This window comes from Ascaphus truei, chromosome 2 (assembly GCF_040206685.1).
Source record: "Ascaphus truei isolate aAscTru1 chromosome 2, aAscTru1.hap1, whole genome shotgun sequence".
NCBI lineage: Eukaryota > Metazoa > Chordata > Amphibia > Anura > Ascaphidae > Ascaphus > Ascaphus truei.
This window is the reverse complement of record NC_134484.1, coordinates 242,242,709-242,259,942: the sequence shown is the minus strand read 5'-3', so window position 1 is coordinate 242,259,942 and position 17,234 is coordinate 242,242,709.

Below are 17,234 nucleotides of genomic sequence, written 5' to 3'. Positions count from 1 at the left end.
ACACAACAATAAAGACTTTAAATACATATAGCACTCACCCATGTCCCACTGCCACGATGAAGGCCATCCTCATCTTCATCCTGCCCATGCCCCATCCGCTTCTGCAAAACAAACACAAGAATTACAACATCCAAATTAATGTCCCCTAACCCCTTAATCACCATAGCGGTTATTAACCGCTACAGTTATTAAGGGGTTAAGCCACCATCACCCACATACCCTCCCCCACAAAGCCCCCCAACCACCCTCACCCAATACCCACAGGGGAGTCCTACCAAATACCCTTGGCCTAATACCCCCTCCCCCAGCACATACAGTACAATAATGTGCCAAATAACTATTATCCACATACTGCACCGACACACTTTATTCGAGTAAATACCCGGTATGTACCTGGCAGATACCTGGAATGCGCCACTCCTAACCTCTGACAAGCCCCGTTGCATTTGCCTTCCCAGCCTGGGTTCATGCCTGGCTGATGGGCGGCTGATCTGTTAAATGATAATGATTAGGATTTAATAGGCTGCAATGCTTCGCGTGTCTACCAGATGGCATAAATTCATGAATTGTAATGCAGTTTATATATATATACTGTGCAGTATTGCAGCCAGCGGGAATAAAATGCTTCAATCCCTGCTTGGAAAATAACTCAATGTACTCGGGCAGAAAACAGTCACAAACCTCAATACACCCGGGTATACCCGAATTCGTGGGACTAGCCAAGCTCGAATAAAGTGTGTCGCCAGTGTAGGGATAATACATTATTTGGCCATTATTAAACACATTCAATACCGTTAAAATGTAAAGAAAATTGTACTAACCTCATCAATAAGAAGTCTCCGTCGCCAGCATCATCCTTGGGGTCTGTTGCCAACATTAGTAATAGCCACAACATTTGAATATCATTAACATAACACTGAACCCCTTAATCACCTTATCGGGTACTAACCTGAAAGGTAATTAAGGGGTGAAGCCATCCTGCAATGCCTACAACAGTTATGCATAACATCCTCAGTGAAATAAAAACCAATTGCCTAACCAAATTCCATTTAATCATTCAATCTGTAGGCTCACATGCCTCATAAAACATTGCATTTACAGTGTATACATGTAGCATAACATGTAAACTGCATGTACACGCTGCAAATCAATGTTAACAATACAATAATCCCACTCAAATCGCCATACATCACAAGAAGTATATTATTTAATCCAATAAACTCACCATCAATGAATTACCACACATCACTTACATCCCTAAACAATTAAAATACCATCCATACCAATTACACAATGAACTAAAGCTATCCTAACAGAGAACAACTTCAAAACATAGTCAAAAGTACACCAACAATTACAATATACTAAAGCAAGGCTTTCCATATCCTACTGTACGGCCTGGAAGCCCAAAACTTACATCTGTCTAAAAATAAAATACATTTAGCACACATCAATGCATAGGCACAATGATTAACAATACAGAATTAGAAGCTTTAACAACACTATCATTTCTTACCCTGTATATATATCTGTACACATACATACAGACATACATACAGTGGGAAGAAATGATATGCATTATAAAAAATGAAAACATGAAAAAGCAACAAAAAAAAACAGTTACATTAAGTACATTTCTTTATTTAACTTACCATTACTTGCCCCCACCGACTCCCGTTGATCAGCTTACTCACGAACCAATCCACGACACCATCCACGACACCATCCAGGAACAAATCCACGAACCAAACCAGGAACCAATCCAAGAACAAGTGCAGGAACCAATCCAAGAACAAGTGCAGGAACCAATCCTGGAAGCAAGCCACGAAGAAATCCACGAAACAATCCACGACACGATCCAGGAACAGGAACCCATAAAAGAAAAAAACATAACAAATTAAACATTAAAATAATAAAACATGACAATCAAGGGTTGTACTAGTTTTATTCTTAGTGAATCTGTATTAAAATACCTTGTTCCGGGGTCTTCTTGACGTCCGGTGCCACGCCCTGGTCTTCAATCTTCAGGAGGAGGTCCGTCCTCCTCGGCATCTGCCTTCAAAATGAGACGACATAGGCTTTTAAAGGCCTATGACGTCACATTTGTCGTCATATGGTTCCCACGGCCCTGATTGGGCCGTGAAAACCATGTGTTTTGGCCGATGTAAAAAAATTGATGACGTCACTTAAAGGCAATGCCAGCACAGCCAATCAGAATGGCCGGACTCACATGGTACTTGAACCAATCAGAGTAGGGATGGAGTTCCCACGCTCTGATTGGCTGGCTTACCATGTGAGTCCGGCCATGTGTCATTTCATGACGTTTTCTTAAAGGCAATAGCAGCAAAGCCATTCTGATTGGCTGTGCTGGCATTGCCTTTAAGTGACGTCATCAATTTTTTTACATCGGCCAAAACACATGGTTTTCACGGCCCAATCAGGGCCGTGGGAACCATATGACGACAAATGTGACGTCATAGGCCTTTAAAAGCCTATGTCGTCTCATTTTGAAGGCAGATGCCAAGGAGGACGGACCTCCTCCTGAAGATTGAAGACCAGGGCGTGGCACCGGACGTCAAGAAGACCCCGGAACAAGGTATTTTAATACAGATTCACTAAGAATAAAACTAGTACAACCCTTGATTGTCATGTTTTATTATTTTAATGTTTAATTTGTTATGTTTTTTTCTTTTATGGGTTCCTGTTCCTGGATCGTGTCGTGGATTGTTTCGTGGATTTCTTCGTGGCTTGCTTCCTGGATTGGTTCCTGCACTTGTTCTTGGATTGGTTCCTGCACTTGTTCTTGGATTGGTTCCTGGTTTGGTTCGTGGATTTGTTCCTGGATGGTGTCGTGGATGGTGTCGTGGATGGTGTCGTGGATTGGTTCGTGAGTAAGCTGATCAACGGGAGTCGGTGGGGGCAAGTAATGGTAAGTTAAATAAAGAAATGTACTTAATGTAACTGTTTTTTTTTGTTGCTTTTTCATGTTTTTATTTTTTATAATGCATATCATTTCTTCCCACTGTATGTATGTCTGTATGTATGTGTACAGATATATATACAGGGTAAGAAATGATAGTGTTGTTAAAGCTTCTAATTCTGTATTGTTAATCATTGTGCCTATGCATTGATGTGTGCTAAATGTATTTTATTTTTAGACAGATGTAAGTTTTGGGCTTCCAGGCCGTACAGTAGGATATGGAAAGCCTTGCTTTAGTATATTGTAATTGTTGGTGTACTTTTGACTATGTTTTGAAGTTGTTCTCTGTTAGGATAGCTTTAGTTCATTGTGTAATTGGTATGGATGGTATTTTAATTGTTTAGGGATGTAAGTGATGTGTGGTAATTCATTGATGGTGAGTTTATTGGATTAAATAATATACTTCTTGTGATGTATGGCGATTTGAGTTGGATTATTGTATTGTTAACATTGATTTGCAGCGTGTACATGCAGTTTACATGTTATGCTACATGTATACACTGTAAATGCAATGTTTTATGAGGCATGTGAGCCTACAGATTGAATGATTAAATGGAATTTGGTTAGGCAATTGGTTTTGATTTCACTGAGGATGTTATGCATAACTGTTGTAGGCATTGCAGGATGGCTTCACCCCTTAATTACCTTTCAGGTTAGTACCCAATAAGGTGATTAAGGGGTTCAGTGTTATGTTAATGATATTCAAATGTTGTGGCTATTACTAATGTTGGCAACAGACCCCAAGGATGATGCTGGCGACGGAGACTTCTTATTGATGAGGTTAGTACAATTTTCTTTACATTTTAACGGTATTGAATGTGTTTAATAATGGCCAAATAATGTATTATCCCTATGTGGATAATAGTTATTTGGCACATTATTGTACTGTATGTGCTGGGGGAGGGGGTATTAGGCCCAAGGGTATTTGGTAGGACTCCCCTGTGGGTATTGGGTGAGGGTGGTTGGGGGGCTTTGTGGGGGAGGGTATGTGGGTGATGGTGGCTTAACCCCTTAATAACTGTAATGATTAAGGGGTTAGGGGACATTAATTTGGATGTTGTAATTCTTGTGTTTGTTTTGCAGAAGCGGATGGGGCATGGGCAGGATGAAGATGAGGATGGCCTTCATCGTGGCAGTGGGACATGGGTGAGTGCTATATGTATTTAAAGTCTTTATTGTTGTGTATGTATTGTAAATGGACAACTGCACTATTATCCATTTGTGGATAATAGTCATTCTGCCCATTACTATACTGTATGTTAGGGGGGTATAGGTGTTGTTGGGTATATATATATATATATATATATATATATATATATATATAGTTATACGTTACCGTTCCAAGGATTGGTAAACAAGAGACAGCACTCAATGTTGAAGATCAAAGTGTATTAGTGAAAGCAAAAATACATCCAGAAACCCAACGTTTCGGTCCTACAGAATGGGACCTTCCTCAGGGGGATACAAAGGGAGAATGACACAGTTCACCACATATTTATACATCAAACACTGAAAGTCAATTAACCAATCACCATCACCCAATTAAATTAACACAAGAAACCTGCAGCTCTGATGTCATATGTTGATTAAGCTTACATAAGATACCTCCATACTGCTAATCACTCAGCTGTGTATCATCCATTGTCATGGTTATCAATGGGTGTGAGCTCTGATTGATATGGCAGGGGCAATAGGGAGAGGATATCTAAAGAATTAAGGCAGGTTGTGCCATACATAAGTGAAACATTATAAAACCAGGGACATATATATCAAACACTGAAAGTCAATTAACCAATCACCATCACTCAATTAAAATAACACAAGAAACCTGCAGCTCTGATGTCATGTGTTGATTAAGCTTACATAAGATACCTCCATACTGCTAATCACCCAGCTGTGTATTGCATCCATTGTCATGGTTACCAATGGGTCTGAGCTCTGATTGATATGTCAGGGGCAGCAGGGAGAGGGTTTTTAAAGAAGTAAAGCAGGTAGTGCCATACATAAGTGAAACATAATAAAACCAGGGACATATAGGTGTGGGGGAGTGTGGGGGAGTGGTGGGGATCATGATGGAATGTACTGACATAACTAGAGGGCAGAGCCAGACTATGTCATATGAACCATAAGTGCATATGGGAATACCACAATAAGTAGAACTTGCATGTAAACAAATGATGAATAAATATGTATAGACTTCTAACCAAAGGAGAGCAACAGAGGATATTATACCATGAAACACATCAGTGAAATTAATGTGATTGTCCACACACGCACATGTCCATGGGTATCATCAGGATCTGACCTAAAGAAAACAACTTAGCTTAAAATCCTCGTTAAGCCCTTTTGGGGTCATTGTACTTAAATCAAAGATAGCTTTAGCTTCCAGCTGTAATAGTAGTTTATTCCTGTCGCCACCCCTGGTAGGGGCACGAGCCTGTATAATAGGCATGCATCTTAGAGTTGCTAAACTGTGTCTGTGTTTCCTGAAGTGTCGTGCCACCGGTTGGTGTTTCAAATCATCGTCATCTTCAGCACCCAGAAGTGCCTTCCTGATTGCACATCGATGAATACTGATACGTTCCTTTAACATTCTCATCGTCTTTCCAACGTAGTAGAGCCCACATGGGCACTTGATGAAGTACACTACATATTTAGACTCACAGTTTAAATATTGTTTAATTTTTGTAGATTTGCCAGTCTGAGGGTGAGCAAAAGTACTTCCTGTTTGCATAAACTGGCAGTTGGTACAGCCATGGCATCTGTATGACCCCGGTTTTCTCGCCAGCCAGGTCTTTGCTGGCATGTATTTGTCAACGGGATCAGAATGTGTAAGCAGATCTCCCAGATTTCTGCCTCTTTTATAACAAAAAAGGGGTGGAGCATTAAAGTCTTTCCCAATCCTGCGATCATTAGCCAATATATGCCAATGTTGTTGTATAGACCTTTTGATATGTCCAGATGCAGTGCTGTAAGTGCTGACCACCTTACAGCGATCAGAATCAGTGGTCCTCATTGTTGGTGACAGCAGCTCCTCCCTCTCTGGGATCCTGGCTTTGATGAGTGCCTTATTGACTTCTTTGGGATCATATCCCCTCTCTAGAAAGCGAGAGGCCATCTCCAGAAGTGCACACTCCACTAGTTTGGGGTCACTCACAATTCTCCGGACACGTAGTAGTTGTGAGAAAGGGAGACCTGCTTTTAATGGTGGAGGATGATGGCTGGTTGCATGTAATAATGTGTTCCTATCTGTGGGCTTCTGGAATAGACGTGTGCAGAGTTTTCCATTGTCCTTATAAACAATGGTATCAAGAAAAGGAACTTCAATGGTACTGTAGCTAGCTGTGAACCTAATTGTGCATGGAATTTTGTTTAGATACTCAGTAAATGATAGAAGCTCTGTTTCCAGTCCTCGCCAGACCAGGAACACATCATCAATGTAGCGATAGTAGTTAGATATACGGTCCGCAAATGGGGCATCGGTAAGCAAATGGGTGTTCTCGTAGGTATCCATGAACAGGTTGGCATACGCCGGTGCCATGTTTGACCCCATAGCGGTGCCTGTTAGTTGCAGATAAAAGGTTTTCTCAAACCTGAAGTAGTTCTTATGGAGTATCACCTCCAGCAGCAATAACAAGTATTCTGGAGGCGGCCCCTTGTGCTCTGCAAACTTACTGAAGTGGTCACGGATCGCTTCAATGCCCTCCTGGTGTGGGATGTTAGTATATAGACTGCCCACGTCCATGGTTACCAGTATAGTATCTGCAGTAACCGGCGAAATGCCTTCCAATTTGTGGATGAAGTCAGTTGTATCTTTGACAAATGAGGCCATCCGCATCACCATGGGTTGAAGGTAGAAATCCAAGAACTGTGATAATGGATGACACAAGGACCCTCGTGCCGAGATGATTGGTCTCCCCGGAGGCTTGGTCAGAGATTTGTGTATTTTAGGGAGTATATAAATGACCGGTGTAATGGGGTATGTTTGCATCAGGAACTTGGCTGTTTCCTCCGCAATCCACGAATTATTGAGTCCTAGCTGTATGATAGAGTCAATCTCCTTCTTGAACGGCATTGTTGGGTCTGATTTCAGACGCTTGTAGTTAGTATCGTCTCCAAGCTGGTTGGAGATTTCCTTTTTGTAGTCAGAGTATGCCATGACTACAATTCCGCCACCCTTGTCTGCTGCGCGTATGATGATATTTGTATTTGCCCGTAGTGACTTCAGTGCTTCATGTTCTTCCCTGGTCATGTTACGGAAACTAGTTCTGTATTGGCTGATACGTTGTCTAGTATCTCTCTCCACAAGACTCATAAATGTGGTGATGTTATGGTTCACGACCACAGGATCGAATGAACTCCTAGTCTTGAAACGGCCCCCAGTAGTTGGGTCCCTGAGGGTGCTTGTTGATGTATCCCCTGTAGGTTTGCTATAAAAATCTTTTAGACGCAATTGTCTATTGAGCTTGAAAAGATCAACCTCCCATAGGAACGGATCCTGTTTGTGTGTAGGTACATACGATAACCCTTTCTGGAGGACATCAATTTCTGTTGTAGTCAATGCATGACCAGAGATGTTGTAGACTACCGTCTTCTCCATCTTCCTCTCTCCCCCCTCTCTCCTCTCTCCTTTCTGGAGTCCCGTAGTGGGTATCGGTGGTTTCCACCCACCTCTCCTGGTCTGCCGCCTGTATCGGAGTCGGGTAAGGGGGTTTTTTTTTGTCCTGTCGTACCTATTCCTAAAAAAGGATCCGCAGACGTGCCTTCTTGTGAATCAGAAAAGTCTGTATCACTTGTATTGTATGCTGCACCAGATACTGCTGCCTTCCTGGTATGTGTATAGTGGCGTCTGCCCCTGGAGGAGCTCTGTGTGCTATCTCCAATCCCCAGAAGCCACTTATAAACACGTCGATCTTTGTAGTCCATCTTAACCTGTTTCAGCTTGTCCCGCTTGTATTTGACCAGCCCCTCACGGTACGCATCTATGGTGGTCTGCAGTTTGTCAGTCCAGTTAGTGTTGGTATCAGCACTGAGGGTATCACCATGTTTGGAATAGATAGTATCGATCTCTTTTTTAATTTTCCCCAGTTCCTTACTGGACTGTTCGATTACCAGTATGGTAAGGTCAAATGAGCACTTATTGAGTATCCCAATCCATTTTCTGCAGAATTCGGGATCGTTCCTACCTATGGTTGGTTGGTTCTTAATCCTGAACCCTCTGGGTAGCAACCACCCAGCTGTGTATTGCTGTGTATTGGAATGTACTGACATAACTAGAGGGCAGAGCCAGACTATGTCATATGAACCATAAGTGCATATGGGAATACCACAATAAGTAGAACTTTTGTTTGTTTACATTTTGTTTACATGCAAGTTCTACTTATTGTGGTATTCCCATATGCACTTATGGTTCATATGACATAGTCTGGCTCTGCCCTCTAGTTATGTCAGTACATTCCATCATGATCCCCACCACTCCCCCACACTCCCCCACACCTATATGTCCCTGGTTTTATTATGTTTCACTTATGTATGGCACTACCTGCTTTACTTCTTTAAAAACCCTCTCCCTGCTGCCCCTGACATATCAATCAGAGCTCAGACCCATTGGTAACCATGACAATGGATGCAATACACAGCTGGGTGATTAGCAGTATGGAGGTATCTTATGTAAGCTTAATCAACACATGACATCAGAGCTGCAGGTTTCTTGTGTTATTTTAATTGAGTGATGGTGATTGGTTAATTGACTTTCAGTGTTTGATATATATGTCCCTGGTTTTATAATGTTTCACTTATGTATGGCACAACCTGCCTTAATTCTTTAGATATCCTCTCCCTATTGCCCCTGCCATATCAATCAGAGCTCACACCCATTGATAACCATGACAATGGATGATACACAGCTGAGTGATTAGCAGTATGGAGGTATCTTATGTAAGCTTAATCAACATATGACATCAGAGCTGCAGGTTTCTTGTGTTAATTTAATTGGGTGATGGTGATTGGTTAATTGACTTTCAGTGTTTGATGTATAAATATGTGGTGAACTGTGTCATTCTCCCTTTGTATCCCCCTGAGGAAGGTCCCATTCTGTAGGACCGAAACGTTGGGTTTCTGGATGTATTTTTGCTTTCACTAATACACTTTGATCTTCAACATTGAGTGCTGTCTCTTGTTTACCAATCCTTGGAACGGTAACGTATAACTACATTCTCTATATGGGACGTGCACCTGTGGCTTAACAGCACCTATTGGAGTGCCAACTGCCTTATCTGACTATTACTCTCTTATGAGTTGAGCACCCAGGACTATTATTTTTGCTCCTCTACATCATATTGAGTAGAGCATTTTTGGATATTTTTTGCATTTCATATCACACTCTTCCTATTGCTTTAGGGATTTACACATTGGATCATGGAGGAATTTGCTGATACTGCAGGACTCTTCTCCTCTATCTCTGACACGCTTACCTATAGCGAGGCAGAAATAGCATCCATCAGATATACTGAAAAATTTGATGAGGTACTTGGACCTGAAAAACCATCAGAAATTTATAATGATCTGGTGAAGTTAAAGAAGAGGGAAGTTGACTATTACCTGCATGGGGTGACACTCTCTCACTACCATCGAGAGGGGTTGCTACCCAGAGGGTTCAGGATTAAGAACCAACCAACCATAGGTAGGAACGATCCCGAATTCTGCAGAAAATGGATTGGGATACTCAATAAGTGCTCATTTGACCTTACCATACTGGTAATCGAACAGTCCAGTAAGGAACTGGGGAAAATTAAAAAAGAGATCGATACTATCTATTCCAAACATGGTGATACCCTCAGTGCTGATACCAACACTAACTGGACTGACAAACTGCAGACCACCATAGATGCGTACCGTGAGGGGCTGGTCAAATACAAGCGGGACAAGCTGAAACAGGTTAAGATGGACTACAAAGATCGACGTGTTTATAAGTGGCTTCTGGGGATTGGAGATAGCACACAGAGCTCCTCCAGGGGCAGACGCCACTATACACATACCAGGAAGGCAGCAGTATCTGGTGCAGCATACAATACAAGTGATACAGACTTTTCTGATTCACAAGAAGGCACGTCTGCGGATCCTTTTTTAGGAATAGGTACGACAGGACAAAAAAAACCCCCCTTACCCGACTCCGATACAGGCGGCAGACCAGGAGAGGTGGGTGGAAACCACCGATACCCACTACGGGACTCCAGAAAGGAGAGAGGAGAGAGGGGGGAGAGAGGAAGATGGAGAAGACGGTAGTCTACAACATCTCTGGTCATGCATTGACTACAACAGAAATTGATGTCCTCCAGAAAGGGTTATCGTATGTACCTACACACAAACAGGATCCGTTCCTATGGGAGGTTGATCTTTTCAAGCTCAATAGACAATTGCGTCTAAAAGATTTTTATAGCAAACCTACAGGGGATACATCAACAAGCACCCTCAGGGACCCAACTACTGGGGGCCGTTTCAAGACTAGGAGTTCATTCGATCCTGTGGTCGTGAACCATAACATCACCACATTTATGAGTCTTGTGGAGAGAGATACTAGACAACGTATCAGCCAATACAGAACTAGTTTCCGTAACATGACCAGGGAAGAACATGAAGCACTGAAGTCACTACGGGCAAATACAAATATCATCATACGCGCAGCAGACAAGGGTGGCGGAATTGTAGTCATGGCATACTCTGACTACAAAAAGGAAATCTCCAACCAGCTTGGAGACGATACTAACTACAAGCGTCTGAAATCAGACCCAACAATGCCGTTCAAGAAGGAGATTGACTCTATCATACAGCTAGGACTCAATAATTCGTGGATTGCGGAGGAAACAGCCAAGTTCCTGATGCAAACATACCCCATTACACCGGTCATTTATATACTCCCTAAAATACACAAATCTCTGACCAAGCCTCCGGGGAGACCAATCATCTCGGCACGAGGGTCCTTGTGTCATCCATTATCACAGTTCTTGGATTTCTACCTTCAACCCATGGTGATGCGGATGGCCTCATTTGTCAAAGATACAACTGACTTCATCCACAAATTGGAAGGCATTTCGCCGGTTACTGCAGATACTATACTGGTAACCATGGACGTGGGCAGTCTATATACTAACATCCCACACCAGGAGGGCATTGAAGCGATCCGTGACCACTTCAGTAAGTTTGCAGAGCACAAGGGGCCGCCTCCAGAATACTTGTTATTGCTGCTGGAGGTGATACTCCATAAGAACTACTTCAGGTTTGAGAAAACCTTTTATCTGCAACTAACAGGCACCGCTATGGGGTCAAACATGGCACCGGCGTATGCCAACCTGTTCATGGATACCTACGAGAACACCCATTTGCTTACCGATGCCCCATTTGCGGACCGTATATCTAACTACTATCGCTACATTGATGATGTGTTCCTGGTCTGGCGAGGACTGGAAACAGAGCTTCTATCATTTACTGAGTATCTAAACAAAATTCCATGCACAATTAGGTTCACAGCTAGCTACAGTACCATTGAAGTTCCTTTTCTTGATACCATTGTTTATAAGGACAATGGAAAACTCTGCACACGTCTATTCCAGAAGCCCACAGATAGGAACACATTATTACATGCAACCAGCCATCATCCTCCACCATTAAAAGCAGGTCTCCCTTTCTCACAACTACTACGTGTCCGGAGAATTGTGAGTGACCCCAAACTAGTGGAGTGTGCACTTCTGGAGATGGCCTCTCGCTTTCTAGAGAGGGGATATGATCCCAAAGAAGTCAATAAGGCACTCATCAAAGCCAGGATCCCAGAGAGGGAGGAGCTGCTGTCACCAACAATGAGGACCACTGATTCTGATCGCTGTAAGGTGGTCAGCACTTACAGCACTGCATCTGGACATATCAAAAGGTCTATACAACAACATTGGCATATATTGGCTAATGATCGCAGGATTGGGAAAGACTTTAATGCTCCACCCCTTTTTTGTTATAAAAGAGGCAGAAATCTGGGAGATCTGCTTACACATTCTGATCCCGTTGACAAATACATGCCAGCAAAGACCTGGCTGGCGAGAAAACCGGGGTCATACAGATGCCATGGCTGTACCAACTGCCAGTTTATGCAAACAGGAAGTACTTTTGCTCACCCTCAGACTGGCAAATCTACAAAAATTAAACAATATTTAAACTGTGAGTCTAAATATGTAGTGTACTTCATCAAGTGCCCATGTGGGCTCTACTACGTTGGAAAGACGATGAGAATGTTAAAGGAACGTATCAGTATTCATCGATGTGCAATCAGGAAGGCACTTCTGGGTGCTGAAGATGACGATGATTTGAAACACCAACCGGTGGCACGACACTTCAGGAAACACAGACACAGTTTAGCAACTCTAAGATGCATGCCTATTATACAGGCTCGTGCCCCTACCAGGGGTGGCGACAGGAATAAACTACTATTACAGCTGGAAGCTAAAGCTATCTTTGATTTAAGTACAATGACCCCAAAAGGGCTTAACGAGGATTTTAAGCTAAGTTGTTTTCTTTAGGTCAGATCCTGATGATACCCATGGACATGTGCGTGTGTGGACAATCACATTAATTTCACTGATGTGTTTCATGGTATAATATCCTCTGTTGCTCTCCTTTGGTTAGAAGTCTATACATATTTATTCATCATTTGTTTACATGCAAGTTCTACTTATTGTGGTATTCCCATATGCACTTATGGTTCATATGACATAGTCTGGCTCTGCCCTCTAGTTATGTCAGTACATTCCATCATGATCCCCACCACTCCCCCACACTCCCCCACACCTATATGTCCCTGGTTTTATTATGTTTCACTTATGTATGGCACTACCTGCTTTACTTCTTTAAAAACCCTCTCCCTGCTGCCCCTGACATATCAATCAGAGCTCAGACCCATTGGTAACCATGACAATGGATGCAATACACAGCTGGGTGATTAGCAGTATGGAGGTATCTTATGTAAGCTTAATCAACACATGACATCAGAGCTGCAGGTTTCTTGTGTTATTTTAATTGAGTGATGGTGATTGGTTAATTGACTTTCAGTGTTTGATATATATGTCCCTGGTTTTATAATGTTTCACTTATGTATGGCACAACCTGCCTTAATTCTTTAGATATCCTCTCCCTATTGCCCCTGCCATATCAATCAGAGCTCACACCCATTGCTAACCATGACAATGGATGATACACAGCTGAGTGATTAGCAGTATGGAGGTATCTTATGTAAGCTTAATCAACATATGACATCAGAGCTGCAGGTTTCTTGTGTTAATTTAATTGGGTGATGGTGATTGGTTAATTGACTTTCAGTGTTTGATGTATAAATATGTGGTGAACTGTGTCATTCTCCCTTTGTATCCCCCTGAGGAAGGTCCCATTCTGTAGGACCGAAACGTTGGGTTTCTGGATGTATTTTTGCTTTCACTAATACACTTTGATCTTCAACATTGAGTGCTGTCTCTTGTTTACCAATCCTTGGAACGGTAACGTATAACTACATTCTCTATATGGGACGTGCACCTGTGGCTTAACAGCACCTATTGGAGTGCCAACTGCCTTATCTGACTATATATATATATATATATATATATATATATATATATAATTATTTAAATATTTATTTAATTCGTTATTGTGGGGCTGAGGTGTTTTTTTTTATTATTGTGGGTAGTGGGGGTGTGTGAAGGGGGCATTAGCCCCAACGGTGGTTGTTTAGGGCTTGCGGGTGGGTAGCGGGAGGCCTTAACCCCTTCAGGACCGTAGCGGTATTAACCGCTACGGTCGTGAAGGGGTTAAGTGCCCCCGCATCCCCCCCGCAAGTCCTAAACTCACACCCAGGGCCAAATACCCCCCTCACCCATCCCCGCTACCCACAATAACGCTGGCACGGTGGGTTAACCCCTTCATTGCCTTAGCGGTTAGCCGCTACGGTAATGAAGTGGCTTTTAAATGCCTTTTTCCTGCCTCGGATGCATGCCGGGGGGCTCCGGTGCGGGTATCAGCTCCGGAGACCCCCGGCATCAATCACAGGCAGGAAAAAGGGCTGATTTTTCCTAAGTGTCGCCCTTGCCGATGCTTCTCCTTCAGCAAGTTGCCAACTTTAGTTGGCGGGCTGGATTGGCCATAAAATCTCCAATCTGGCCTGCCGATCAGCACCGAAAGTGGCAGGCAAATATATCAAAAAGTGGCGCTCCAAAATTATAAACACAGATGTGAAAAAATGTGATACTTATACAAACATGAATTAATGCGGCTTAACCCAGTGTGGGGTCGTTCTCTCGATCCCGTGGACAGTGAAGAAGTGAAGATCATCAGGAAGCGCAATGTCATGTAAAAAACAGAATAAAATTCCCTGATGGTGCAGTATTGTGATTGATATGTGATAAATATCAAGGTGCAGTGTGCTGGATACTCACAAGTGTAGAGTGAGCAATGTTCCCATAAAGGTTTCTTTATGTGTGTCAGCCCGTTGGACCGTCAGACAGGTAAGTGGAATGGTAAGTGCTGGAGACCTTAAGTGAATAATAAAACGGACATAGTGCAGACTGTACAAAATATCTTTAAAAGTAAGTATATGTGCAATACACTCACATGGTTTTAAAAGGTAACAAGCGTTTAGATCACACAGGTTGGATCTCAGCAATGAATGAGCTGTTCTCTGTCCCCCCTCTGCCTCGGCAGGCGTGCGTGTCACCGGTGCGTCTCACCCTAACCGGAAACCGGAAGTGACGTCATCTGCTCTGGGGGACGCCGATCCTGTGGGAGTTTTTCTCATCAGCCTCACTCTACGCGTTTCTCCGTATTGCGGTTTCTTCAGGAAAAGAAAACCATGTGAGTGTATTGCACATATACTTACTTTTAAAGATATTTTGTACAGTCTGCACTATGTCCGTTTTATTATTCACTTAAGGTCTCCAGCACTTACCATTCCACTTACCTGTCTGACGGTCCAACGGGCTGACACACATAAAGAAACCTTTATGGGAACATTGCTCACTCTACACTTGTGAGTATCGATCAGCACCGAAAAGCTGATCGGGGCTTCCTGAATTCAGGCGGGAAAAAAAAGTCCCGATAAGTGGCTTATCGGCAGCCGGGTGGCGAAATTTTTTTTTTCGGAAGAAAAGTTGCCGATAATTCCCACTTATCGGGGCTTACTGAATTAGGAGGGCAAAAAACGGCTATAAAATGCCAAAAAAGCCTTATCGGGGCTTACTGCATGAGGCCCTAAGTCAGGTTAAACACCCTTGAAATAACATCGGTGGCCGCCCTTCCGCAGCCCCAAGAACCCACATTTACAAAATAGGCAACATACTCTTATCTGAACCAGCAATTAGAGGTTTCTCTTTTAAATAGTTAATGTCTCATTAAATTTTTGTTATTTTTTCATTTTGGCCTCCAGTTCTCGTTTTTTCATTGCTGTGCTCCTAGTGTTTTTCTCCTGCTTACTCTTATCTGAAAAGAACATAATTTGCCCTCCCCTCTCCGATATAGCGAACCTAAATTTAACTGGTTGAGCCGTTAATTTTTTAAAGCATTGTAAACATGCATAAAAACATTCAAATCTTTACATCGTCGACCCTGGCGTGTAGCATTGCAATAGTATGATCGTGTTCTCGGCTCCTAGGAGCTCAAGATATCTGACGTGGATCTGGATCATACATAGGGGTACCTATTGCCCACTGCCAAAATGCCAGCAGTCCCATTACACAGTCACTTATCTCAAAGGTTAACTTGCAGAGCAGGAGAACTTTGTCCGGCCCCCCGATCAACCTTCAGGTTTCCTGTCGCCGTCTCCGGAGGATATCGTGATCTACTCTGAGTGCCCACTTTGACCCATCTTGATTGGTCTCTTTTTGGGGTCGACCCCTCTTCTTGTGCTTCCTCTGGTCCCGCCCGCAGACCCAATCTCGTCAGAAAGCTGGAGGCCTCGCTTGGATCCTTGATTGAGACTTGGGTGCCATCTTTGAGGACTATGAGGCGGAAGGGGAAGCCCCAGCGATATCTTATGCTAGCGTTGCACAGGATTTTGTGATCTTCTTTAGGTTTCTGCGTTTTTGTAGCGTGATTGCAGCCAGATCTGGGAACAGCTGTAGTTTTATGTAGTCAAATTCAATAAATTACCGATTCCTGGCCACCGTCATGATTGATTCTTTTGTTCTGTAATAATGAAGGCGCAGGATGACATCCCTCGCTTTGTCCCGATTAGAGGCCCAAGGTCTCAGGGCCCTATGCGCTCTATCCATTAGCATTTGAGATTCAGACAGATCAGGCATAGCATGGTAAACAACCTTGATAGGAAGTCATTGAGGTCACCTACCTTCTCAGGTATGCCCCACACACGGATGTTATTCCTCCGGGAGCAATTATCCTGGTCTTCCTGCATCTCTCTGAGCTCTGCCACTTGGTCTGTCATAGTGGCCATGTCCTGCACTAGAGAGTCCTGCACCTCCCCGAACTCCGTGACCCTGGCCTCAAATCAGAAGTTCGCTCCTCCACATGGGCCAGATCCCCCCGGGGGTCTTTTACAGCTTTTCGAATTTCCAGTTGAAACGCAGATTTTAGTTTTTTTGTACAAGTCATCTATATCCTGCTTGGTGGAATTCAGTTGACCGGAGCCCTCCTCCATTTCTGAGACCCCCTCTCCCTGCGTCCCAACGCTTTCTTGGCTTGCCTGTGCCTGCCTGGGCTGCTTTCCGAAGAAATCTGACGTGCTGGCCCGGGGGAGGATTTTCTTACCCTTGGAAGACATACTTTTGGACGTAGAGCTGCGAGGCATTTTTTGGAGGGGGATTAGTGGGTTGGCTGTTGCTGGATTATCGCTGAATAGTGGTTAGATGCGGGGGGCTCTGGGGCTGAGCTATCGGATCAGGCGGCCATCTCGCTCCTTGACGCGCATGCGCGTCGCACGGTCATTTTGTACATTTGGTTGCTAGGACTTATATACTTTTATTAAACTTGTTTTTTTGAGTGTTGGTTTTGTTTTTTTTTGTGGTTTTTGGATGTTTATGCGCCGTTTATAGTCGAAGCTTAGCTGACATGCGGCCGCTCTGGTTAACGTCCTGCTATAAGTCAGTGGAGGCAGGCCCCCCTTTCAGTGCGCCAGGATCTGGGGGAAGGTGAGTGCATTGATTTTTATTAATGTGTGTGGGAGGATTCAGCTGCCTCAGGTGGTAGCCCTCCTGAGATATAGCCAGACAAAGTC